Source organism: Pan paniscus, chromosome 11 (assembly GCF_029289425.2).
Source record: "Pan paniscus chromosome 11, NHGRI_mPanPan1-v2.0_pri, whole genome shotgun sequence".
In the NCBI taxonomy this organism is placed as follows: Eukaryota; Metazoa; Chordata; class Mammalia; order Primates; family Hominidae; genus Pan; species Pan paniscus.
Genome location: NC_073260.2, coordinates 93,920,861 through 93,948,221, shown reverse-complemented (window position 1 = coordinate 93,948,221; position 27,361 = coordinate 93,920,861). Strand labels below are relative to the sequence as shown.

General features: G+C 34.0%; 1 pseudogene; it reads left to right on the top strand.

The window, feature by feature from the left end:
* Positions 1-2,648: 2,648 nt before the first annotated feature.
* LOC100980026 (RNA-binding motif protein, X chromosome-like) lies at positions 2,649-5,007 on the top strand (annotated as a pseudogene).
* Positions 5,008-27,361: the final 22,354 nt, after the last annotated feature.

Genomic DNA, 27,361 nt, shown 5'->3' with positions numbered 1-27,361 from the left:
CTATTATCTCAGAGTCTTTCATCTAGAGATTGTTCTTCACTCTGCATATAAAACTGTTCATCTTCAAGCCTTAATAGTGTGACAAATCCTTCCAGTCCATTGAAACTCTGTGACTTTCTCCTCTGCTATCAGACACAGGAAACTCTATAATTTAAAGGGGCCTTGAGGAATCGCCACACTGTCTTCCACAATGGTTGAAGTAATTTACACTCACACCAACAGTGTAAAAGCATTCCCATTTATCCACATCCTCGCCAGCATCTGTTGTTTCCAGACTTTTTAATGATCACCATTCTAACTGGCATGAGATGGTATCTCATTGTGGTTTTGATTTGCATTTCTCTACTGTCCAGTGATGATCTAGAAGCAGAAATACCATTTGACCCCACAGTCTCATTACTGGGTGTATACCCAAAGGATTATAAATCATTCTACTATAAAGACACATGCAGCTGGGTGCGGTGGCTCACGGTTGTAATCCCAGCAGTTTGGAAGGCCAAGGCGGGTGGATCACGAGGTCAGGAGATCAAGACCATCCTGGCTAACATGATGAAGCCCCGTATCTATTAAAAATAAAAAAAAAAATTAGCTGGGCGTGGTGGCGGGCACCTGTAATCCCAGCTACTCGGGAGGCTGAGGCAGGAGAATGGCATGAACCCGAGAGGTGGAGCTTGCAGTGAGCCGAGATCTTGCCACTGCATCCCAGCCTGGGTGACAAAGTGAGACTGTCTCAAAAAAAGAAAAAAAAAGACACATGCAAACACACACATATGTTTACTGCAGCACTACTTACAATAGCAAAGACTTGGCACCAACCCAAATGCCCATCAATGATAGACTGGATAAAGAAAATGTGGCACATATGCACCATGGAATACTATGCAGCCATAAAAAAGAATGAGTTCATGTCCTTTGCAAAGACATAGATGAAGCTAGAAACCATCATCCTCAGCTAACTAATACAGGAACAGAAAACCAAACACCGCATGTTCTCATTCATAAGTGGGAGTTGAAGAGTGAGAACATATGGACACAGGGAGGGGAATATCACACACCGAGGACTGTCAGGGGGTTGGGGGAAGGGAAATGAAAGCATTAGAACCAATACATAGTGCATGAGGGGCTTAAAACCTAGATGACTGATTGATAGGTGTAGCAAACCACCATGGCACATGTATACCTATGTAACAAACCTGAAAGTTCAGCACATGTATCCCAGAACTTAAAGAAAAAAAGGGGGGGGGGGCATGTGACTACATAAGGCAAAGCCAGACAATTTTCCTTTTAGTTAACTCCAGATCAACTGATTAGTAACTTTAATTATATGTGTTAAATTCCTTTTACCATGTAGTCTTTCAAAACCTTGAGGATAATATCTCATCATAATCACAGTCCCTGAAATATGGGTGGGGATATTGTACAGGGAGGCATTTTAGAATCCTACTTCCTACACCACTTTATTCATGATAGCCCAAAGCTGGAAATAAAATAAATTGTCTGAAGCCAGTGTTTTAGAATTTTTTATGGTACTACACCAATTGCAAGCACCAAATTTGGTTCCAGTATTGATTGTTTTATAAGAGACAAAACACGTGGTGACTTAAAACAACAGCAAATATTTATTTAAGCCAGAATCTGTTACTTAGAATATGGACGGGAAACTATGGAGACACTTACATATGCTTTCATGTCTTAGCTGACATGACACAATGGTTGAGTGCTGGACAAGCATCTCTCCACATGACTTCTCCATGTAGCTAGCTTAACTTTCCCCCACAGCATGATACTTTAAGGGGATTAAGACTACTTACACTGTAATTAATAGCTTCAACAGTTATTGTACCTATATATCAGAAATAGAAGATACTGAGAAATTGAAATAACCTACTTTTACCATGTTCTATTGATTATGAATTCACAGAGGCCCATAATCAAGAGAGACAGACATAAATTATGTCAATGGGAAGAACATTTAGTAATTATCAGAATTTTGGGGGAGGAATTAAAATATTTGATAACTCACACTTTTAAGCAGTAAAAACTACAGAAAAAAATTGGAATACTTGGAATGAAGGAATAATAGCTGCAGAATGCCAAAGATGGCATTAACTTTGAAATTCTGAAATATTTTTAATTGAAAAAACATTTTTTTGAGATATAAAGACTCTAGTAATTAAGATTTTTGGTTTGATAATTTTGATGCAACTTCCTGGTCAATTCACATAAATTTCAATCTCAATTTTTTTTTCTGAATGAACTGAAGAATTATTCAATGTCATACTCGTGTGCCTTTTGCAACTATGGCTGACTTAGAGTTTAACGCAGTATGATTAAAAATTGGGACTATAAATGTAACATATCAAACCTGTTATTGTGTTACCTTACATGTTGCCTTAGTCCATTTAGGTTGCCATAACAAATGTCTTAGACTGGGTGCTTAATAAACTACTGATTTTTTTTTGCTTACAGTTCTAGAGGTTGGGAAGTCCAAGATCAAGGATCCAGCAGATTTGGTTTCTGGTGAGGTCTTGTTTTCTGCTTCCAAGATGGCACCTTGTTGCTGTGTCCTCACATGGTGAAAGGGCAAAAAGGGGCAAGAAGTTCCCTCAAATATCTTTTATAGGGGCACCAATCCCCTTGAGTATCACTGCTCATAAACATGCCAGGGAGCTAATTTATGCTCAATTCATAAACCCAATAAAGCAACATTTGCCACTGGAAAGGCCTGTAACTATAATGATACAGATTTGGAAATTTCTGAAGGAAGACTCTTATAAATATATGATGCATTTTATGCACTTTTTCAGGACATAAAAATACTCAAAAAGGAGCTCTCTCTCCCTCACACACACACAAAACAAGAAAACCTGATGAACCATTGACCCAAAGTAAATGGTCCTGCCACCTCAATAAACATTTCTAGGCTTTATTTGGTCAAATTATTTCTTGACACTTTTAAGAAATATGTGAGACCTCGTTGTGCAGTAGTGCTAGCGGCTTCACAGTTCGGTCCTCGGACCCGGCAGCCGCCACTGGTGCTGAGCTGTTAGGAAGCCCCTATCGGCGAGCTCATTGGAGCTTGAACCCATTGTCACCCCTCCGACTCACCGGCAAAAAAAAAAAAAAATAGTTGAAGCAGATTGCCCAGGAAAGCCCTTCACTGGTGGGCTTAACACGGAAACAAATGAGAAAGCTCTTGAAGCAGTATTTGGCAAATATGGATGAATAGTGGAAGTACTCTTGATGAAAGACCATGAAACCAACAAATCAAGAGGATTTGCTTTTGTCACCTTTGAAAGCCCAGCAGATGCTAAGGATGCAGCCAGAGACATGAATGGAAAGTCATTAGATGGAAAAGCCATCGAGGTGGAACAAGCCAACAAACCATCCTTTGAAAGTGGTAGACGTGGACCGCCTCCACCTCCAAGAAGTAGAGGCCCTCCAAGAGGTCTTAGAGGTGGAAGAGGAGGAAGTGGAGGAACAAGGGGACCTCCCTCATGGGGAAGACACATGGATGACGGTGGATATTCCATGAGTTTTAACATGAGTTCTTCCAGGGGACCACATCCAGTAAAAAGAGGACCACCACCAAGAAGTGGGAGTCCTCCTTCTAAGAGATCTGCACCTTCAGGACCATTTCGCAGTAGCAGTGAAATGGGAGGAAGAGCTCCTGTATCACGTGGAAGAGATAGTTATGGAGGTCCACCTCGAAGGGAACTGCTGCCCTCTTGTAGAGATGATTATTTGTCCCCAAGAGATGATGGGTATTCTACTAAAGACAGCTATTCAAGCAGAGATTACCCAAGTTCTCATGATACTAGAGCTTATGCACCACCACCACGAGATTATACTTACCGTGATTATGGTCATTCCAGTTCACGTGTTGAGTATCCATAAAGAGGCTATAGCGATAGAGATAGATATGGTCGTGATCGTGACTATTCAGATCATCCAGGTGGAGGTTCCTACAGAGATTCATATGAGAGTTATGGTAACTCATGTAGTGCTCCACCTACACGAGGGCCCCCGCCATCTTATGGTGGAAGCAGTCGCTATGATGATTACAGCAGCTCACGTGACGGATATGGTGGAAGTCGAGACAGTTACTCAAGCAGCCGAAGTGATCTCTACTCAAGTGGTCGTGATCGGGTTGGCAGACAAGAAAGGGGGCTTACCCCTTCTATGGAAAGAGGATACCCTCCTCCACGTGATTCCTACAGCAGTTCAAGTGCGGAGCACCAAGCGGTGGTGGCTGTGGAGGAAGCCGATCTGATAGAGGGGGAGGCAGAAGCAGATACTAGAAACAAACAAAACTTTGGACCAAAATCCCAGTTCAAAGAAACAAAAAGTGGAAGCTATTCTATCATAACTACCCAAGGAGTACTAAAAGGAAAAATTGTGTTACTTTTTAAAAATTCCCTGTTAAGTTCCCCTCCATAATTTTTATGTTCTTGTGAGGAAAAAAGTAAAACATGTTTAATTTTATTTTGACTTTTGCATTGCTTTTCAACAAGCAAACGTTAAATGTGTTAAGACTTGTACTGGTGTTGTAACTTTCCAAGTAAAAGTATCCCTAAAGGCCACTTCCTATCTGATTTTTCCCAGTAAATGAGGCAGGCAATTCTAAGATCTTCCACAAAACATCTAGCCATCTAAAATGGAGAGATGAATCATTCTACCTATACAAACAAGCTAGCTATTAGAGGGTGGTTGGGGTATGCTACTCATAAGATTTCAGGGTGTCTTCCAACTGAAATCTCAATGTTCTCAGTATGAAAAACCTGAAATCACATGCCTTTGTAAGGAAAGTGCTATTCACCCAGTAAACCCAAAAAAGCAAATGGATAATGCTGGCCATTTTGCCTTTCTGACATTTCCTTGGGAATCTGCAAGAACCTCCCTTTTCCCCTCCCCCAATAAGACCATTTAAGTGTGTGTTAAACAACTACAGAATACTAAATAAAAAGTTTGGCCAAAACCAAAAAAAAAAAAAAAAGAAAAAAGAAATATGTGAGAAATAACTGTTTACCCCCTTAGAACTCACAACATTTAAACAAGCCCAATATTATGTAAGTCATTTGCTTTCTGGAGACAACCTAGTCCCCATTTAGGAATTACATTTAAGCCTATTTATGCTAATATTTCTAACTCAGTCATTTTAAAATGAGACTGCTACTAAAAAGAAAACTCCAGAATCTGTCCAAATTGCAATACAACAGACATTGCTGTTAGACTTCCTCTGTCCCTCAGAGTTTTTTCTTGTAGAGGCTTTAGTGATTTCCTTTCATGTCTGCTGGAATCTCTTTTCCAACAATGGACTTCTGATACAAAAACTGACCTTCTTGGCCCTGCACTACATACCATTAGAGCATTATCTGATAGCTGCCTGCTGGGTTCTTCTGGGAATGGATACTATTACATGCCTTGAGACTATGACTTTCCATACCTGGCTGCCCACTATGACTGAGTCATGGAGGCAGCAACTGTGGCAGATTAAAAAAAAAAAGCTTTCTGAATTCAATCCCATAATATGCCAAAGCATGAAAGATTTTCATGTGCTATGGAAGAGAAAGTGGTACTTTAAATGATAGACTAGAATCTAGGACCTCTGGCATATTCATCCCACCTAGAATTAGAAATTGCTTCCCTTGCTAGATGCAGTGAAACAATAGAAGGCCACCCCTCTTTCAGGCCTGTCATTCAACTGGATAGCAACTTGGGATAAACTAAGTGGACAGAAAATGGAGTCCTGCATACTGTATGTATGACAAAGATATCATCGTGCATGATGAAAGCCATTGGAGAGCTGCTGCCTTCCATCTCCTAACCAGGATATCTCTCATTAAGGGTAATACCCAAGGGTCAGAAGTATTGGCTAAATTTCAGGCGGTCGCCTTAGTGTTAGAGGATTCCCTGGCCAACAATAGGCTCCATCTACACATTTTATAGACTCTTGGGCCATTGCTAATAGCCTGAGTTCTGGTCCAACCAATGGCAACAATTCTTTATTCAAGTTGCTCCTTTAAGGTAAAGAACTCTGGTAATTTCTTGCCCTAACAGATAGCCAAAAATATAATTTAAAGCCACACACATCTGTGCACATTCTAAAGCCACAACACAAGTCATTGACAAGAAACTCTTTATGCCCTTCAAAGTTCAAGACATCATTTATAGTGACCAAGACACACATTCTCCTTCACAAAATGCCAGATGATTGGCTCCATTACGTGGCATTCAACAGGACATTAACCTTTCTTACTGGTTTCAAGCTGTGTTCTTCAATGCCTTACTTAAATAAGTTCAAATTTAAACATCAAGAGTAGAAAATAATGTAACTTAATTTTGGATGTTTGACTCCCAATAAATTTTATATCTTATTGTTTCCCTTTTGTCTCACATCTGGACAAGTTGTTAAGAAAGGCCAGATACTCACTCCCTTGAAATCAACAAGGACATTCAAGCAAGACAAACCCAACCAGTGTGTCGCAACTCTGACTCAGGGCCCACTATCTGTTACACACACACACACACACACACAAGCCACTTGCTCTTTCCTTTGTTGAAGTCATTTTTTCACTAACATAGGAGTCTTCTCTGCTATCAAAAAGCCTCAATATGTGAGTAACACATCTTTTTATAACATCTTGGCATGTGTCCATCTCAACATCAAACAAAATTTGGGTAAAGGTCAGTCCCATCCTCTATGGGACCACCAAAAAAAACGGATCCTTGAAAGAATGAATCGATAGATGGCACAGAGCTAGTCACTATATAGCTGCCATAAATTACTTCACTATAACCGTTTAATTGTATGTTGAAATCCATGCATTATTGTAAAACTATAGAACTCTTTATGGGGCATACTTATCTTTTATGTTCCACAAAGTCATAATATGTGGTATGAATAAAAAAATTAATATTTGATTAAATGAAAATTTGTGTAATATGTATCATGTATATAGTATACAAGATAAAATGTAATAATTAAATTATATCTCTGTCATAAAATAATGTATAACTCTGAGGGAATATAATAAAGTTCACTAGATTTAAACCTATTATGTGTCAAGTCGTGAAATATTTTCAATGTTTAATTCAAAATTAAGGTAGTCAAATTCTGAAAACTCACATGATTGGAGAATTTAAAAGTCCTAATTGTGTGTGTAGATTGAATTTTCCTATAGTCATGAGCTTCCTTATGAGAAGCTGAGCTTCCTTTTTAGAAGTTGGTCTGATCCAAAAAACTGTGTAGAAACTAAACAGTGTTTGAGAAACTACACAACCAGAAATAACATCAATAGGAAAGGTGAGGAATGGAATGACCTATTTTGAAGGGAAAAGCTCTCATTGTATCTGGTAAGTGCATTAAATATAAAACTTTTCATTAAAATATTAGAAAAATAGCTAGAAATAAATTGTTAAACACTGAGGAAGACTCAAATGCAGCATAATACATTACACAGAGATTTTATGAATAAACAAACAAGGGAAACTTCATTTATTCAGTACTTAGGTTGCCATGTGACTGTGGGCATAGATGATCCCATTTAATTAGCAAATCATTATGTGGTAAATTCTGTTTTTAATAACATAAGGACAAGTAAAAATAAATTTATTTTTCTGTCACTATGTGTCAGTTTTCATACCAAGAAATTTATAGACCAATATCAAACATTATACAAATGTTTCAACAAAGGATTTAATTTCTCCAATTTCTTAATGAAAACCCAATTTCTGCAGCTGTGTTTTGCAGATGATGTGAAATTAAGGGTCAAACTCTTAGTAGACAAGATACCACTGAATTATCACAATAAATTTCAAAAAGGAAATTGGTAAATATGCATCTTGAGATTATACAAAATAAACATGAACACATAAATCATTTTGTTTACTACTATCAAAGCAGCCAGGTAACAGAAAGATTGATAGTTAGAGAAATAAATAGAAACATTTTCTATTTATTTTATTTTTCATGCTTCAAATACTTGATTTTATAAATTTAAAAGCAAATAAAATAGTATGCATAATAATTTATATTAAAAACATCAACATGTTATGCATGGAACCCTATATATGAAATCCTTGTAATAATCATTTTATAAAGCACAAATTTATATGTGTGCATGCTCATGCTCTTTATTCTATGCTTTAAATTATTTAATGTTCAATATTCTTATAAAACTCATTATGTTATCAATACAAATAAAAGGGCGGCATTCAAATGTTTATCAAATTAGCACATAAGCAACCAAATAGTAACTTTGTATTTTTTTGTCAATAAACTATTAATTCTATGAGGACAAAGGCCTGCACCTCTTTTATTCACAATTATAACCGTGATGCTTGAAATATGACATCAAACATAATAGACACAAATAGATTTGCTTACTGGACACCAACAAATAAATGGATGAATTAATTAAATGTGTACACACATATTTCATAATTTTCCAAATTTTGTGTATTTTAGAATAATTATTAAAATTTATATTGAAATAGTAAATTTTAGCATTTCCTTCACCATGCCTTTTCAATTAGGTTTATTCCTTTACATTTAATTTCAAATATGCTTTCCTCAGCACATGGTGTTCTCACATACAATGAGAATTATGTAGATATACAGTTGACCCTTGAACAACACAAATTTGAGCTGCCTGGGTCTGCTTACATGTGGATTTTTTTCAATACAAGTTGCATAGAATGCACCTGCCTCTCCTGCCTCCCATGCCACGTCCTCCACCTGTTCTGCTCCTGCCAAGCCCTCCTCTCCTTCATCCTCCTCAGCTTATGCAATGTGAAGACAATGAAGGTAATGACATTTATGATGGTTCATTTCCACTTAATGAATAGTAAATGTATTTTCTCTTTCTTATGATTATCTGAATAATATTTTCTGATCTCTAGCTTACTTTACTGTAAGGATGCAGTATGGAATACATATAACAAACAAAATATGTGTTAATTTACTATGTTATCAGTAAGGCTTCCAGTCAACAATAGGCTATTAATAGTTAAGTTTTGGAGAATCAACAGTTATATGTGGATTTTTGACTGTTTAACCTTCTGGACCTCTAACTTTCAGGTTGTTCAAGGGTCAACTCTAATGTCAATAAAAAAAAAAAAAGGAAGCATCATTTAAGAAACAGTTCAAGTCCTTTCAGGAAATTGTATTATTTGTCCAGTAATATCTTGAGATAGTTTTCTGATAAGTCAAATATACTGGGATGAAATAAAACATTTTTGTTGCAAATTATAACAGTTTCTTTCACACAGTATTTGAATACAAGTAATTCACTTATTTAGGCTTTCATTTCTTTATTTGAAAAATAAAGTGATTTAAGTAGATTATTTTTACATGAAACATTTTGTATTCCAGTTCAATGCAATTCCATTGCATCCAATTTAATCCAATAAATGTTGATTAAACAGAAATCACATATCAGATACTGCCAGCTGAAGATAGAAAAGATAAGTAAAACATGGTTTAAGAAACACAACCCACCTTGCTCATTCATTTATGTGCCAACTACAAATACCTTTGTGTTATAGTAGCAGAGTAGAGTAATTGCAAGAGACTATATGGACCACAAGCCTGAAATATTTACTATCTGGACTTTGAAAAAAAAGTTTGCCAATGCCTATTGAAGATAATGATGTTTTGCTTCTTTATTATATCCACATACCTGCAGATTCAGAATGAGCTTGTCGGGGACCCTAGCACAGCAATTTAAATAATAAATACCAAGCTGATAGTGACATTTCTCTTCTCTGACAATCCCCCAAGCCTGGCTTCACCACTGCATGCTTCTAATTGATGACCTCTCACTTAAATGAACAGAGCTTAGAAGATATATATTAGTAAACTACATAAAATGAAGAACCAGTAGTGGAACTTCATTCTAAAGGGGATATTTTGACATATAATGTCTAAGGGGATCAACTGTGTCTACTCTACAACTGATAAATGAAAGAAAATACACAAATACATCTAATAACTCTAACAAAAATGTCAGTATTTAAAAAACTTTCAAAAAACATTAGTAATATCTTTAAATACTTATCAAGAGAAATCCCGTTATCAAATATTTCTTGGAACAATATTGTCTGAAAATAAAAAATGACCCTTTGAAGCAGATAAACTCTGTCTCTCTAAAATGGATAAAATCCCTTTTCAAGATATTAAGAGCACAACATTACTTTGAGAATTCCAGTATTCACATAAAATTTAATTACAAAAAAATCCTACAAGCCATCCTTTATCATGCAAACTTTATGCCCAGGAGCAGATTGTATTGTTTTACTATTAATCATACAGCCTTTACATACATGTCTTAATCAAATTTAGATATAGTGTAGAAAGTTGTTGAAATTGAGAGCCAGAATTCAATTACCAATAGTAGTCCAAATACTCTGAACCTCCCCTTTTAATACTTTATGTGGCTTACCTGTCTGTGAAAGGGATATAACTCTTATTATTTTGCATTAATTACGCATTGAAGGTATAACATATTTTTACTGCCCCAATTCCATAGCAATGCAAATTATTGTGAAATACTTATATCTAAAAGTATTATATCTAAAGTGAATTGTGTGTGTGTGTGTGTTCTTTGTGTATTATTGTTGGTGTTTGTTTGCTTATATTCTTTGCTTCATCTTAGGTATCCGTTATATATTCAATCATCAGTATTTTTAAATTAAACTGAAATAAGATCATTGAAAACAAGGAAATTGTGTAATAAGATGATTTCTAGAAATGCTGATTTTTTTCCCCAAAAGTAGGAAGTAAACAAATGAATTTTATTTTGTTAACACTTCTCAAAATGATAAAGTTAACAGAGTGTGGAGGTTGACAAGTCTCAGCAGATTTCATCTTCTCAAAAAGTAGCTCCAAAGTTTCTAATGCCATAGAACTGAGGGGTAGCAATGTTATCATCAAAGACGACTGTGATGTATTTCCTTTTCTCTAGAAATTATGTGGAAATAGGGATGAATCCAATTGTTAAGCTCTCATTAGTGCTATTTTAAAAATCTGCTTTCAAACTATAGTCTTACTTTCTTTTTTCAGTTTATTAAGGCATATATATGAAATAAAAATTTTATATATTTAAGGTATATAACATGTTTTCATACATTTATAGATTATGAAATATTCAAAAGCAAGGTAATTCACCTGTCACCTCACAAGCTTATCAATTTTTGTGGGGAGAATTTGAAAGTTATTCTCTGTTAGCAATTTTCAAGTATAAAATTTATTATTATTTAATATAATCACTACACTATATAATATTTAAGAACTTAATCATCTTGAGTAACTGAAACCTTCTATCCTTTGATCAACATCTCCCTATACCCTTCCTTCAGCCACTGGTAATCGCCATTCCACTCTGCTTCTAAGAGTTACATATTTTTTAGATTCCGCATATGAGCTCATGCAGTACATTTTTCTGTGTTAGTCCATTATTGCACTGCTGTGAATAAATGCCTGAAACTGGATAATTTATAAAGAAAAAAGGTTTAATTGGCTCACGATTTCACAGATTGTACAAGAAACATGGCTGCCGAGGCCTCAGGAAGCTTCCAATTATGGCAGAAGTCGAAGGAAAAGCAGGCATGTCTTAAATAGCCAGGGCAGGAGGTAGAGAGAGAAGGGAAAAGTGCCATACACTTTTAAATAGCCAGGTGCTGTGAGACCTCACTCATTACAATGAGAACAGCAAGGGAGAAATCTGCCCCCGTGATCCAATCACCTTCCACCAGGCCCCTCCTCTAACACTGAGGATTACAACTGGACATGAGATTTGAGAGAGGACACAAATCTAAACCATATCACTTCCAAAAGCCCTACCTCTTATCAACATATAAATTTGGGAATTACTATTCCAACACATGAAATTCTATTGACACATTCACATTCAAATCATAGTAGATTTTTTTTATGTGTAGAATGTTGGTTCTAAATCTCATAGCTTTTCAGATTTGAAGAGAATTTTGTATAATTCAGATAAGATATTTTTGAGGTAAAATGTATCTACTTATGTAATCTAGCATATCTGTGCACAGAACTGTCATGAAGAAATATTTTTTTGAAATTCATCTCTAATGTGTGGGACTTGTAATCCCCCTTATTGCCTAAAGCAATATACCATAGCATTGTCCACATACTTTTGAGCTTACCTACATCCTGAAAGGCACAAGAAAACGTGTTAAAACAATCTCGCCCTCATAATATTTACTAAATGTATAATAGTTTAAATTTCTAAAAATATTGATTTAAATGCTTAAGTGTAAGACTGATGAAAATACAATTTAGATAGCCTAAATGACCGTAAATGAATAAAAGCTTTAGCAGATTATTGGAGTCTTCAATGAAAAATAGTACTAAAAGATTATTATAGATAGATGGCTTCCTAGTGTTCACAATAGCGAAGAATGTGTAAGTTTAATTAACAAATTATTCTAAATTTCTCAGATAAAAATTAAGTAGGAAGGGCTTAAGGAACAACATTATATTACCCCATTAGAAGTCAATTTTTTCTGATGACGATCATCTAGGTTAATTTAGTTGACGTGGCTTTATTATCACGAAGGTTTTCACGATTCATTTAAAAACTTAGTCTCATAGGATGGTCATTTTAAAGAAAAATGAGTATTATATTAATTGTTGTTAAAAATTTCTCTGTGAAATAAGACAAAATATGAGTGGTGAATTATCTAAATACACAATCTCATGCAAAATACTTGGATGAAAAGCTCAGAGTTGCTGATTCTAGAAGAAAAATTCAATGGATTTTGCTATGTTCAGGTGAGAAAAAAGTCATAGAGAAAATTAATTAGATTGATGGTGCTTGGGATTACTAATAATGTATTATGTAGATAGGATAATAGTTTTTAGAATCTGTAGTTTGTGAACTATGAGAACAATCATGCTGATGATTATTTTTTAGTTTAAAGCATTGTAAGACAATATGTAAAGCAGTAATTTAAAGCATAGTAAAATATTTGTAATTGATGAATATAGTTCTCTTTTCTATAGTTAGAGAAATGTAGCTACATACCGCCAAAGAAATGCTAATTTATATTAAAAAGTTGAATCACCAGAACTTGTATAGAAAGTTAGAAATTACTCTTCTGGTATTATTGAATGTGAATGTGTATATGCAGAAGGTAGACAAGGAGAGACAGAGAGAGAGAGAATATGAAATTATTATATGTTAACATTTTACAGTAACATACATGTGATTTAAAGTCCAAGCAGTTGTTAATGGTGCCGTCATTTAACATTGAGTATCCTCAAGGAGTTTCTCCATCCACCTCTGGTACATAACATGGCATTTTTATTAAATAATCTTGTATAGGCTGGGCGCAGTGGCTCACGCCTGTAATCCTGAGGCGGGTGTATTGCCTGAGCTCAGGAGTTTGAGACCAGCCTAGACAATATGGTGAAACCCTGTCTAAAATACTAAAAATACAAAAAAATTAGCCGGGCGTGGTGACGGACACCTGTAATCCCAGCTACTCAAGAGGCTGAAGCAGGAGAATGGCTTGAACCCGGGAGGCAGAGGTTGCAATGAGCCGAGATCACGCCATTGCACTCCAGCCTGGCGACAGAGCAAGACTCTGTCTCAATAATAATAATAACAATAATAATCTTTTATAGCACTTCTTAGAGTTTTTTAAATATACAATGTGATTTTTTTTCTTCTACTTTTAATTTCCTTGGTACAGGTGCAGGTTTATTACATGGATAAATTGTGTGTTGCTGAAGCTTGGTGTACCAGTGATCCAGTCACCCATGTAGTGAACATAGTACCCCATAGGTAGCCTTCCAACACAGCTGCTTCTCTCATTCTACCCTCTCAAGTAGTCCCCAGTGTCTATTGTTCTCATCTTGGTTTCCATGTGTATTTAATGTTTAGCTCCCACTTTTAAGTGAGATCATGTGATATTTGGTTCTCTGTTTCTGTATTAGTTTGCTTGGGATAATGGCCTCCAGCTGCATTCATGTTGCTGTAAAGGACACGATTTTATTCTTTTTTTACGGCTGTGTAGTATTTCATGGTGTCTATGTACCACATTTTCTTTCCTATTCCACAATTGGTGGGCATCTTGGTTGAATCTATGTCTTTGCTATTGTGAACAGCACTGCAATGAACATGAGAGTGCATGTATCTTTTCGGTTAAACAATTTATTTTCCTTTGGGTATATATCCAGTAGTGGGATTGCTGAATCAAATGGCAGTTTTAAGTATTTGGGGAAATTTCTGCACTGCTTTCTATGGTGGATGAACTAGCAATATATAGTGTACCATTCACACTAGCAATGTATAAATGTTCCCGTTTCTTCACAACTTTGCCAGCATCTGTTGGTTTTTGATTTTTTATTAATAGTCATTCTGACTGGTGTGATATGGTATCTCAGTATTGTTTTGATTTGCATTTCTCTAATGATTAGTGATGATGGGCATTTTTAAATATATTTGTTGGCTATATGTATGTCTTTTTTTTTTGAAAAAGTTCTGTTTATGTTCTTTTCCATATTTTTAATAGGGTTGTTTTTTGTTTCATGAATACTTTAAATTTCTTAAAGATCCTGGATATTAGATCTTTGTTAGATGATTAGTTTGTGGATATTTTCCCCCATTCTGTAGGTTTTCTGTTCACTCTGTTAATAGTTTCTTTTTTCGTTGTTGTTCAGAAGCTCTTGAATTTAATTAGGTCCTATTTGTGTATTTCTGTTTTACAATTGATTTGGTGGACTTAGTCGTAAATTCTTTGTCATGGCCAATGTTTAGAATGGCATTTACTGGTTTTCTCCCAGGGATTTTTATTGTTTTAGGTTTTACATTTAAATGTTAAATCCATCCTGAGCAAATTATTGTATAAGGTGAAAGAAAAGAGCCCAACATTAATCTTCTACATATTGCTAGCCACTTATCCCAGCACCAGTTATTGACTAGGTAGTCCTTCCCCATACTGTTTGATATTGTTTTGGTCAGAAATCGGGTGATTGTAGGCATGTGGCTTTATTTCTGGGGTCTCTATACTGTTCCATTAGTCTATGTGTACATTTTTGTACCAGTACCATGCTGTTTTGGTTGCTGTGGCCTTGTCATATAGTTTAAAGTTGGGTAGTATAATGCCTCAGGCTTTGTTCTTTTTGCTTAGGATTGTTTTGGGATTCAAGCTTTTTTTGATTCCTTATGAATTTTATGATATTCAAGAGCAAATAAATATATTTATAATGGTGATAATGCCATCAATGACTAAAGTTTTGGAAAATCTCTCAAAATTGACAGGATGACAAAAAGGAGGGAGTCTTTAAATCAAGTTTATCCTAAAGCTGCCTACTTACATTTTTTAAGTTTGGCCTAAATGTTTGTCTGTACATCGTGAACTATAGCATAAATGGAAGTGTAAACAGACTGTAATCTATTCTTGTGCCAATCACTGAGTTTTGGCCAATCAAATGTGGCCAAATGTTAACCGTGTTCAATTAAGACAAATGCCAAGCTGTAACCTATCTGGCTGTTTGTGCAACTCACTTTCATTTTCTGTAGGTCACTTTCCTTTTTCTCTCCATAAATCCTCCTCCACCATGGGACTGCGCTGGAGTCTCTGAGCCTACTCTGGCTTGGGAAGTTGCCTGATTTGCAAATCATTCTTTGCTCAATAAAACGCTTGCAAATTTAATTTGGCTGAAGTTTTTCTTTTAACACAAGCTACCTTTATCCAGAACAGTTCTAATGCAGGCAAAGACTGAGACACTCTGAAAAGAATTCTACTCATCAACTAAAGTTTTTTTTCTACCCTAGAATGGTTGGCCTCTTTCCCCAAATTTTAAGGCACTTAGACTGTAAAGCACAGCATGCTTTTCTCATACTGACATATACCTAACGGCCACTTTGCCATCTCAAAAAACTATATATCAAATTGTATCCATCCCTCTCCTATTTAAAAAATGTTCTCTTTTATTATTCTACCATGTTACTTTGAACGTGACTTCACAAAGCTTTTGGAGAATCAACTGAGGTACTATATAGGGACTTACTATGAAAACATTGAAGCACTAAATAAGCAAATTATGCTATTTTTGGAGAAGAGTGCAGAAGTGTGAGATCATGTATGTTCAAATACATTCTCAAGCAGCACATACTATTATAAGTACAATATAAATGTTTTATATGTAAAACAATTACCAGTAATTTTTTTCTAAAAGCACTAAGTCAATCTTCAAAAAAGACCGTGAGAAGAGCCAATACCATTCTAATCTTCTGTTATTTGTAGTCACATCTGCCTTTCACATGAGAATATACATTTTTTAGGACAGCGCTCTGTCTTACTCCTGTGTCTTTTTCCTCAGCACAATGCCTCACCCACAATATAAGTGCAAAAAATTTAAAAACTTTCTTAAATTTTTAAAAATTGGGGGAATTAAGTAGATCTTTAGTATATGCCACTTATACAAAAGCCACAAAAGAATTTTACTTCCAATCTAGCAGTAATATCAAGGTAGATAAATTATAAAATTAGATTTTTTGAGCCTATGAGAGAACTGAGGTCACAAGGTAACCCAGTAAACTGAAATCCAAAGAATGACAACATTTTCTGTAGAGACTATTAGCTGCTGAAAGTATAAAGAATATAAAAAGATTTACAGCTTTTCTAGAAGAAAAACCTATAGAAATAAGAACATAGTGAATGAGCAGATAATCCCTTCATTGTTATGAAGTTCATAAATTGGAAATGCCTTATAATGAAGTTTTAAATTATTTGTGAATTTTGATAATTTTAGATGTAGACTATGACAGTTAAAAATTTATTTTGTAAATACCAAAGAAACCAATAAAATGAGAAGAAATAATAGTTTAAAATGTATGAATAAAATAAAACGGTATGAAACATAAGTAATTTGTCAAAAATAAGACAAAAAATTTGGAACTGAGGAAAAAGAGTGTATAAGAAATGTAGAAATTAAACATCAAGAGAGTAGATTTTAACTCATAGAGATAGAGACTAAAATGATAGCTACTAGAGGCTAGTGTGGGAAGGGGAGCATGAGAAAATTTAGAAAAATGTTGATCAAAGGAAATGAAATTTTAGGTAGACAGAAACAACTTCAAGACATATATTATAAATAAGATGACTATTGTTAATAAGAATGTGTTGTAATCTTAAAAATGGTAAGAGAATAGATTTTAAGTGTTCTTGCTACAAAAAATGTTAATGATGAGGTAACTCATAATTAGCTCAATTTAGCCATTTTACCATGTACACATATTTTAAAACATCATGCTGTACATGATAAATATATACAATTTTTACTTGTCAACTAGAGAAAGAAGTAAATTATAAAAAATCCAAACATATCAATAATTAAAATAGATGCATCAAAGGCTCTAATTAAGAGGGATAGCATAATAATAGATATAAAACAAGATTAATTATGTGTGTATGAGGTACAAATAAGTTGAAAATAAAAGGATGGAAGAAAATTACAATATGAACACTAAGCAGCAGGAAGCTAGTGTGACCTGCTAATAACAGACAAAATAAAGTTCAAGGTAAAGAGTATTATCAGAGCTAAAAAGCCCACCATTCTGCAATCAAGGAATAATCTGTTAATGAAGAAAACATAATGCCAAATGTATATGCACCCTATAACAAAGTTCCCACATATAGAAAAAGGATTTAACAAAATCATAAGGAACTAGAGACAAATCTCCAAATCATATTTGAAGACTTTCAGATGCCTCTCTCAATGGTAAATAAAACAAATAAAAAAATTCATAGAAATGTGGAAACCATAAACTCAACCTCAGTAACCTGAACTCACCTCATGAGTTATCATAGATAAGCAAATTAAACCAAAATGAGATATTACTGAATACCCACTATAATGGAAAAAATAAAAAAAAATTGACAACACTATTTCTAGAATATGTGGAGCAACCAGAACTCTCAAACAAAGAGAAATGAGATTTTAAGGGTTCCTTTTTCACAGGGCCCTCATCTGCCTTGACTGGAAAAGTGCCCATGGGAACACTGCAAGGTGATGGAAAGATACTCTGTCTTGATATTCTGTCATCAAATCCGATTAAATGTTACACTTAAGATTTAAACATTTCATAGTATATAAATTATACTACAATAAAAAATAATAGTCTTAAAATGCATTTAAAATGCATCCCTCTTTAAAAAATCAATTTGAAGTGTTTAGAAAAAGCTGAAAGGAATGGTACAAGCTTCACTTTACAGATAAGCTCAAAACAGTGCTATCAAGAATGAGTTCCAACCTTAAATATACATTTATGAATATGAAAGACATCATTACTTCCTTCGTATGGCAGACAGTCTGCACCATGTCATGTGTGCATATACTTCTGCCCTATTTCTCCATAAATAGCTTGAATTTGCTTGAAGACAATGCTAGCTTTTTGAGTGCTGAAGCTAGATCATGTGCTTATAGAGAACCTGTGACCTCCTACCTTAGGTCTTTTCAGGCAGAGGGCTTGACATGCATTTAAATTATTCTCCCAGTGAATATATTACTTGTACTTACTCTGCTAAGGTAATCAAATTATATACTATATACTATATAATATGTACTATTACTATATATACTATATATATACACACACACACACACACGCACACGCAATTACTGACCATTGATTATATGCCAGGCATTTGACAAAAAAAATTTATCTACTTTTTCTATATAATATAATATAAATTTAGCATGATCTTTTAATAGAAGATTATTTTGTCCCTTAAAATAGACAAAAAATTATGCTCCAATATGTAAATGCTTAAAGTATCACAGATACTTTATTAGTAAGTAAATAAGTCTAAGATAAAACTTAGATCAAACCTGGTTTTGCCTTATTCCAAGAATATGTGTTTAACTATCCCTTTTTATATATAACCTCCCAAATGGTAAACACATTACCGTTGAAGAATAAAATTGACTATCCTGTTTTATACACTTTTGTATCCCAAGCATAAAACATGTCCCTGACAAAAAAAAAAATCACATGTAAATATTTCATATGTTGATCTGTACAGAATAGAACACACAATAATTGAGGGAAAAAAAGACAAAAGCAAAGAAGTAAAAATAAGACATTTTGACCTCAAACAGGCAATGCCATTTCTACAAAATATGGGGGGAACAGAGTTTCTTTGCTTTATTTTTTCCTTTAATCTTTTGATCCTGAGGTCAGGTCTTTAGAAGAGTACCTATAAAGACTTCAAAGGCCTATACTTGAAGTAGACATGGGAAACAACACCTATTTCTTCTTTCAGATTAGAATGAAGGAGTGTTCATTGTCTTACCTGTTCATGAGATTCAAAAAGAGAGAAGAGCAACTCTAAAAGGTTGGGAGCTGAAATATAGTGGAGTCTGTCATTTTTAACTTTCTTTAGTCCATTTATCTACAAAAGAAACAGAAGTATACTTTAGTAAAAGTTTAGAGTGCCCATAACCTTGGGATAAAAGTATTTTTAATATTTTCAAATATGTTGGATTTGTTTTACGTTTCAATTTTTATTTTCGAATCAGAGGGTACATGTGCAGTTTTCTTACAGAGGTATATTGTGTGCTGCTGATATTTGGAGTATGAATATATCCATCAATATTTGAAACCTGATTAATTCATACTTATTTTACTATTAATATAATAATTTGCTGGGGAAAAGAATCTCAGCTCAGCCTTGGAATTGATTTATTTTACAAGATAGAAAATCAGTTTGTCATAAAATTTAGAAGAAAGTTACTAAATTTATTCATAGTATTATTATTTAAAACATTTTTAGGATCAAACTTTAGCATATTTAAATTTGACAAATTGTTTTGAGACAGAAAATCTATAGGATATACAAATTTACAAAAAGTTAGATGGTAAAACCCTCTTTTTTTTTCAAAGCAAGAAATGTATGCAAATATTTTTAAAATCGTTTGTCAGTAAAAATGAAGAAAATTAAAATGAAGAAAACAAAAGTCAAAAGAAGAATGAGAGTCTGTATCTCCAGTGATCATATGTGAGTGATGTGGCAACATTTGCAGAAGTATATAACTGTGTTTAATAAAAACATGAGGTATTTAATCTCTAGATTAAACTGTCAAAATATCTGTGACGAATATTGGTTTGGGGAGAGTTCAATACAGACTTTCCCAAAGGGGTCTTTTATGCCTCTCTAGCTATGTAGTCAAGCCAGGCTTACAAAGCAGTTAGACCGTTTGAAAGACAGCACAAAATTGACTCTGGGTATCAACAGGAAAGTTTTGAACTTTACCCAGCACATCATAGTTGATTAGTTAGTCGGTTAGTTAGTATATAGCCTTGACAGTCTAAACCAGGTATCCATGTACTGCTGGAGATAAACTTAAAGCTGTTCCAATCCAGCTGTAATACAATTCTAACCTATGTAACATTCATAATCTAAGTTCTGACCTTAAGATGCTGGAAAATAAACAAGAAGTTAAATCCAAAATTAAGTAGGAGGAAGTATGGGATACATAGTAAAAAGAAAAATCAATGAAAGAGAATAAAATAATGAAAATTGACAAACCCGGTATTATTTATTTTAAAGGATGATAGAATATATAAAAAACAGGATATACATAGAAAATATATTACACAGAAAAGAATGGAAGACGCACACTATCTGATTTCAAGGCTCACCAAATAGCTACAGAGGTTAAGAAAGTTTTGTATTTGTGTTAGGGTAGACAAATATAATAGACTCCATCCCTAGATCTACCTATATATGATCAACAAATTTTTGGCAAGGCAATTCACTGAGGAAAGGAAAGTATTTTAAACAAATCATGCTTGTAACTTGAATAAATTGTTTAGAGTCAGTCTAGCCCAGAAACTGGCTGATTTCATGGTCTAATTTCAATCATGTCTTTCATTATATTTTTGGAATTAAAGGTAAATTGAAGGTTATATTATATATATATACACACACACACATACACATATACATATATGTACACACACACATATATACAGACCTACATATATGTGTGTGTGTATCATTTTTCTCATATTTTATGTATCTATTTATTAAATTTCTCAAACTAAGGGGTTTTTGTCTCTATAGTGACTTTTTCATTAATCAGGCATCAGAAATAAATGTTCCCATTTCTTGAGAGAAAAACTCTTTTCAGATCCTTTGGCATAAGTCAAATCAAATGTTGTTCTGTCTCAGTATGTTCCATTTTGAATTGCTTCTCTTGTAGGCAGAACCTATAACTGACATATTTTTACTTCCCCTGGTGTGCAGTGTTTTATTAAGCTAATATGTCTTTAGGTTATTGTAGGTTCAACTAATTTTGGATGTAAATCTTTGTGAAATATAGATTGCAAAGACCAGCTCAGTTGTGGAGACTCTAACCTAGTGGCACTAGAGGAATTAAAGATACACACACAGAAATATAGACTGTGGAGTGGGAAATCAGGGGACTCACAGCCTTCAGAGCTGAGAGCCCCGAACAGAGTTTGACCCACATATTTATTGACAGCAAGCCAGTGATAAGCATTATTTCTATAGATTGTAGATTAACTAAAAGTATTCCTTATGGGAAACAAAGGGAGGGGCTCTGGCTAGTTATCTGCAGCAGGAACATGTCCTTAAGGCACAGATTGCTCATGGTATTGTTTGTGGTTTAGGAACTCCTTTTTTTTTTTTCTTTTATTATTATACTTTAAGTTTTAGGGTACATGTGCACATTGTGCAGGTTCGTTACATATGTATACATGTGCCATGCTGGTGCACTGCACCCACTAACTCGTCATCTAACATTAGGTATATCTCCCAATGCTATCCCTCCCCCTCCCCCCACCCCACAACAGTCCCCAGAGTGTGATGTTCCCCTTCCTGTGTCCATGTGGTCTCATTGTTCAATTCCCACCTATGAGTGAGAATATGCGGTGTTTGGTTTTTTGTTCTTGCGATAGTTTACTGAGAATGATGATTTCCAATTTCATCCATGTCCCTACAAAGGACATGAACTCATCATTTTTTATGGCTGCATAGTATTCCATGGTGTATATGTGCCACATTTTCGTAATCCAGTCTATCATTGTTGGACATTTGGGTTGGTTCCAAGTCTTTGCTATTGTGAATAATGCCGCATAAACTTTTACACTGTTGGTGGGACTGTAAACTAGTTCAACCATTGTGGAAGTCAGTGTGGCGATTCCTCAGGGATCTAGAACTAGAAATACCATTTGACCCAGCCATCCCATTGCTGGGTATATACCCAAAGGACTATAAATCATGCTGCTATAAAGGAACTCCTTTAAGTGGTTTTCTGCCCTGGGTGGAGCAGGTGTTCCTTGCCCTCATTCTGGTAAACCAACAACCTTCAGCGTGGGTGTCATGGCCATCACGAGCATGTCACAGCACTGCAGAGTTTTTGTTTATGGCCAGGTTTGGAGCCAGTTTATGGCCAGATTTGGGGGCCTGTTCCCAACAATAGGCTTGCAGCAATGTCTTGTCTTTTATAGAGTAAGCTACTTTTTAATTCAACAAATGTGTACTAACATCTATTATATTCAAATCATTAATTCAGGAATTATCAATGGTGTATATGTTAAAAAAAAGCTGAAAGTGTTTTAGTGTACATGTATCTTTTTTGTCTTTCAAACACAGAGACTCCTATGGAGATCCAGCATCTTTACAAATAGCTTCAGTATGGGATAATCATTATTTGGTTAACTCTACTTTTTAAAATTTTTGCCTTAAGTAATTATATTGTCTCTGGACACACCAAGAACTTCACAAAAGGGCATATCTAAATGGTCCCTGGACATGAAAACATTGCATTTTGTTAGTCATCATAAAAACACAATATAAAATAATAATTCAATATCTCTATACACCTATTGGAATGGCTAAATGCCACACAAACTACTAAAGATTATATTTTAATTTTTCTGCTGACTCTGATATAGCAAAATCTGTATAGTTCTGCAAAATTTCAACTTGTATTTCTGGGTGCCCTGAAGAAGATCTCGGTTGATGTCACAAACAATATTCACATTTTTTTTCACTTTTGTACCCCTAAGTTTGCTGCCAACAAAGAATCATAAAGAAGAAACTTACTGCAATAAATGATGCTGATAGCAGTCTGATAGGCACTAAATAAAATTAATAACAGGTCACCTCACAAGAATTCTTCCAAAGTCGTATAATAGGTATGTATACATTTAATAAAAATACAAAGTATTGTTGATTTCATCTCATATTATACACAAAAATAAAATCTGGATGGACTGCAGTTGTGTATAAAAAAAGAATCACAATTCTAGAAAAAAATTCAGAGTAGTGTCTTCATAACCTTCAAACAAGCAAAGATTTATTGAAAATGACAAAACGTGCTAATCATAAATAAAATAATGAGTAGCATGACATTTTTTAAATGAATAACTTTTATTCATCAAACAGTAAGATAGGTATAGGTTAGTGACTGAATGAGATGAGATGTTTTCAGTAAATATACCCAACAATAACACTGATATTGAGAATAAATGAACTCTTAGAAATTGATAGGGAATAGGCAGACAACCCAGCAGCAAAAGGAAGAAAAATAAAACAAGAATAAGTACTTCACAATAGAGGATATATAAATGGCCTCTGGACATAGGAAGATGTTGCACTTTATTTTAAAATAATAATTGAATGGCAATACATATCCATTAGAATGTCCAAAATAAACACACACACACACACATACACACACACACACACACACACATACACACACACACACACAATACCAAGCATTTGGAAAACTATGGAGTAACTAGATCTCTCATGTACTGACTGTGAAGTGGAAATTTGTTGCAATAGTAGAAAAATTGATTGACATGATCTGCTCGTATGTAACATGTATGTATCTTGTGACCTAACAATTTCACTCTTAGATATGTACCCAACAAAAAATACACGCATATATGTAGCAAACTTTATGTGTACAAACATTCATGGCAACTTAATTTGGCCCAAATTAGAAACAATTCAGTTGTCCATAGTAATAAATCAATTAATTGTGGAGTATTTACACATTTGAATACTATGAAGCAATAAAAATAAAGGAACCATTGCACATGTACAACATTTGAATTTCAAAAACCTTAAGTTTAACAATAGACACAAATGAGTTAATAATGGTTATTTGAAGTTTATAAATTTTTCAAACAAGTATATCTAATATATGATGTTAGACTTTACAGTAGTTATAACTTCTGTGTAGTTAGTGACTGGGAGAGGGCAAAAGGGGCACGTTTGGAATGCTAGCAGTGAAATATTTGTGATCTGGTTAGTTGCTACAGATAAAATATGTGGCCTCAAGATTTGTGCATGTCTTTGCAGGTTTTTAGATTTCAGATAACAGTGTTCTTAATAAATACGTAAATAAATAATCCAGGAGAGAGAGAATGGTAGTTTGGACTAGAGTACTAATGAAGTGGTAAGAAGCGGTTCAATCTATTTGGAAGGTAAAGTCAATACTATATGCTGAAAATTAACTGTGCCATGCCAGAGAAATAAATTTTAGATGACTTCTGAGGAAGTAGAAAATTATGCTTTGTATTAAAAAGAAGAAACAGCAGGTTTTGGGAGGTAAGATCATGTATTTGGTTTGTAACATGATAAATTTGATGTGCTTTCAAATAGTCCACTGGAGAGAAAAGAAAGAAATCTCATATTCCTATTCACCATTCAGTAGAGAAATCTTGGAAAAAATAAAAATACAAAAAAAGTTGAAAGAAAAAAGAAAAAGAATATACATAGTTGGCATATCTACAATAATACATAAATAGATGTCATTTTAGGAGCATTGTTTAGATATGGTGAGAGAAATTCATACATATGAAATATTTCATTCATAATATAATTTCCAAGATCCATCAGCCTAATATAGCTGCAAACACATAAATTTAAATTTAATTATTATTTACACATCTCTTTCATAAAATAAGATTTCTGCAGACAAAAACAAACAATCGTTCAGGTGTAGAATATTTGGGAAGAACAAATACATCTTGTCCAATGAGCATATATACATATATATATATATATATGTATGTATATACACACTGACTATAACAAAGAATATATATGTTCTTTATAAGCATACGTGAAAGTTACTTTTTAAATGGAACACCCAAAACCATAAAGCAAAAGTCAAAAATATGAAAGAATTGTACCTATTAGGTTTCTAAACACAATACAATCTTATTAAAAATGCAATAAGCATAGACATTGGTTTAAGCTGGGAGAGCCTATTTTTATGTCCAATAGCCCATATCCATGGAGAGACATATAAAAAGATACCGTTAAAAGCACCTTTATTTGTATGTTAAATTACATTATCATCCTAGTTACACATCAATAATAAAAGATATTCTCAAATTATATTTTGAAACACAAATTTAAATAAGTAATGGATTAAGAAAAACATTATATGGGAAATGATAATTTGAACTCATCAGTAACACATTTCTATAATCAGGTACATTGGAGCTTTAAAGAAGAGTTTCTCAAAGTTTTGTTCTCGGGACTCTGTTAAAATATTAGGCATTATTGAAGTACCTTACAGATCTTGTGCATGTAGGAAGTATCTTTCAATATTTTCCATATTAGAAAATAAAGCAGAAAAAATTTTCAAATACAATATTGCACAAGCACAAATTTGATTAGTCATAAGAACAATTATATCATATTACCTAGCCTCTGGAAAATTCCACATTGCTTCATGAGAGCAGGAGAGTGAAAATAGTGAATAATATGTAAGTATTATTTTGAAATAGTTTTAAACTCATAACCCTTTTAAAAGATCTCAGAGACAACCAGGTGTTTCCAAGTCATACTTTGAGAGCTTCTATTTTAAGAAAATGTATTGTATATATTCATTCAAGTTGTTTTTAAGAGAAATTTATAGATTTAAATAAGATCTATTTAATTATCATACTACACTCTTATTACTAAAAGTTATGGGAGCTGCCAATTAGTGAGTTAAGTAGCACCAGTGAAAAATTAGAATATAAAGAATTAAACTATAAAAATAAAGGAAGGACATTATAAAAATGACATAAATGAAGCATGAAATTAAAAAGTAACAAAGGATAGCAACAATATCCTAGTAACTTTGTAATATTTAATAAAATAGGCATACTTCTGTCTATACTGATGAAGACAAAATATAAATATGAAGAATATGAAGAATAAATAATATCCATAAATAATACAAAGAAATAAAATAATATTCTTAAATAATATGAAAAATAAAAAGTGGACATAGTACAAATACAGTAAAAATAAGCAAAATAAGAGAGAGGAAGGATCCTCAGGAAGGATCTCGTGATCTTTTTGTGTTGTATCCCCTGCCGTAAGGTCTTATGCGCTTCCTCTAATCCCAGACTATATAAAGAACAAAAGATGGAAGAAGATAAGGAAATAGAAAACACTGATAATTAAAAAAAGAGAGAGAGAAACTCAGAGAAAGGATTTTTAAACCCAAGAAGGAATTCACAAACTTAAAGTTCACATGTTAAGTCCATACATTCGACTACATAGATAGATGGTAAGCTTGTGATGAAAATCAGTACTGAGTTAGATAATTTTTATCATACAGTTTAATGAACATAATAAATGATTAGTATGAATAAATTTGCAGTACTAATACCAAAGCTTATCCTTTAGAGGACCCATTATCTCAATTTTTCTTTCAAACTATTTACACCTAGTTATAGTTCACAGTCAAAGTCTCCCTCTTTCTCAAATTGTGTTGCAAAGAACAGCCATGGGACTGTCAGATATTGCTGATCCCAGCCACGTTAGTGTTGTTAGTGTTAAGGGTTAAGGTGGGGCTAGGCCATGAGCCACAGTGTGATTTGCCTTAGATAAGTCTGCCTGCCAGCCCAGGGAAAGATTAATTGCTTCCATGGTTTTTCCTTCACAGTTCCTTACATGGGGTTTCATTTTCTAGGCCCCAGGGCTTTTGTAAAATAAGCAAATGAAAAATAGAGGATATTTTATTCTACTCTTCATTCCCTTGGTTCCCATAGGCAGTGAAGTGAATTAAGAACGAAATATGAGAGAGTGGGGAAGAGAAAATCTCTTTAATAAAAGTGTGGCTCTGTTCCTATTACAAGTGTTTTACATTCTGGCTCCATATTACATGTAGTACGGGGACTCAATTCTTTAGAAGAGATATTTTCAGAGGGAAACAAATAAGAAGGCATCAACTCTGAAGCTGCTTCACTATTTGTGGATTTTATGCAGGAATATAACCTCACAGCTCCTCCACTTTCTCCTTTCTTTTCAGGAAAAGCAGCTTCTCCCACTG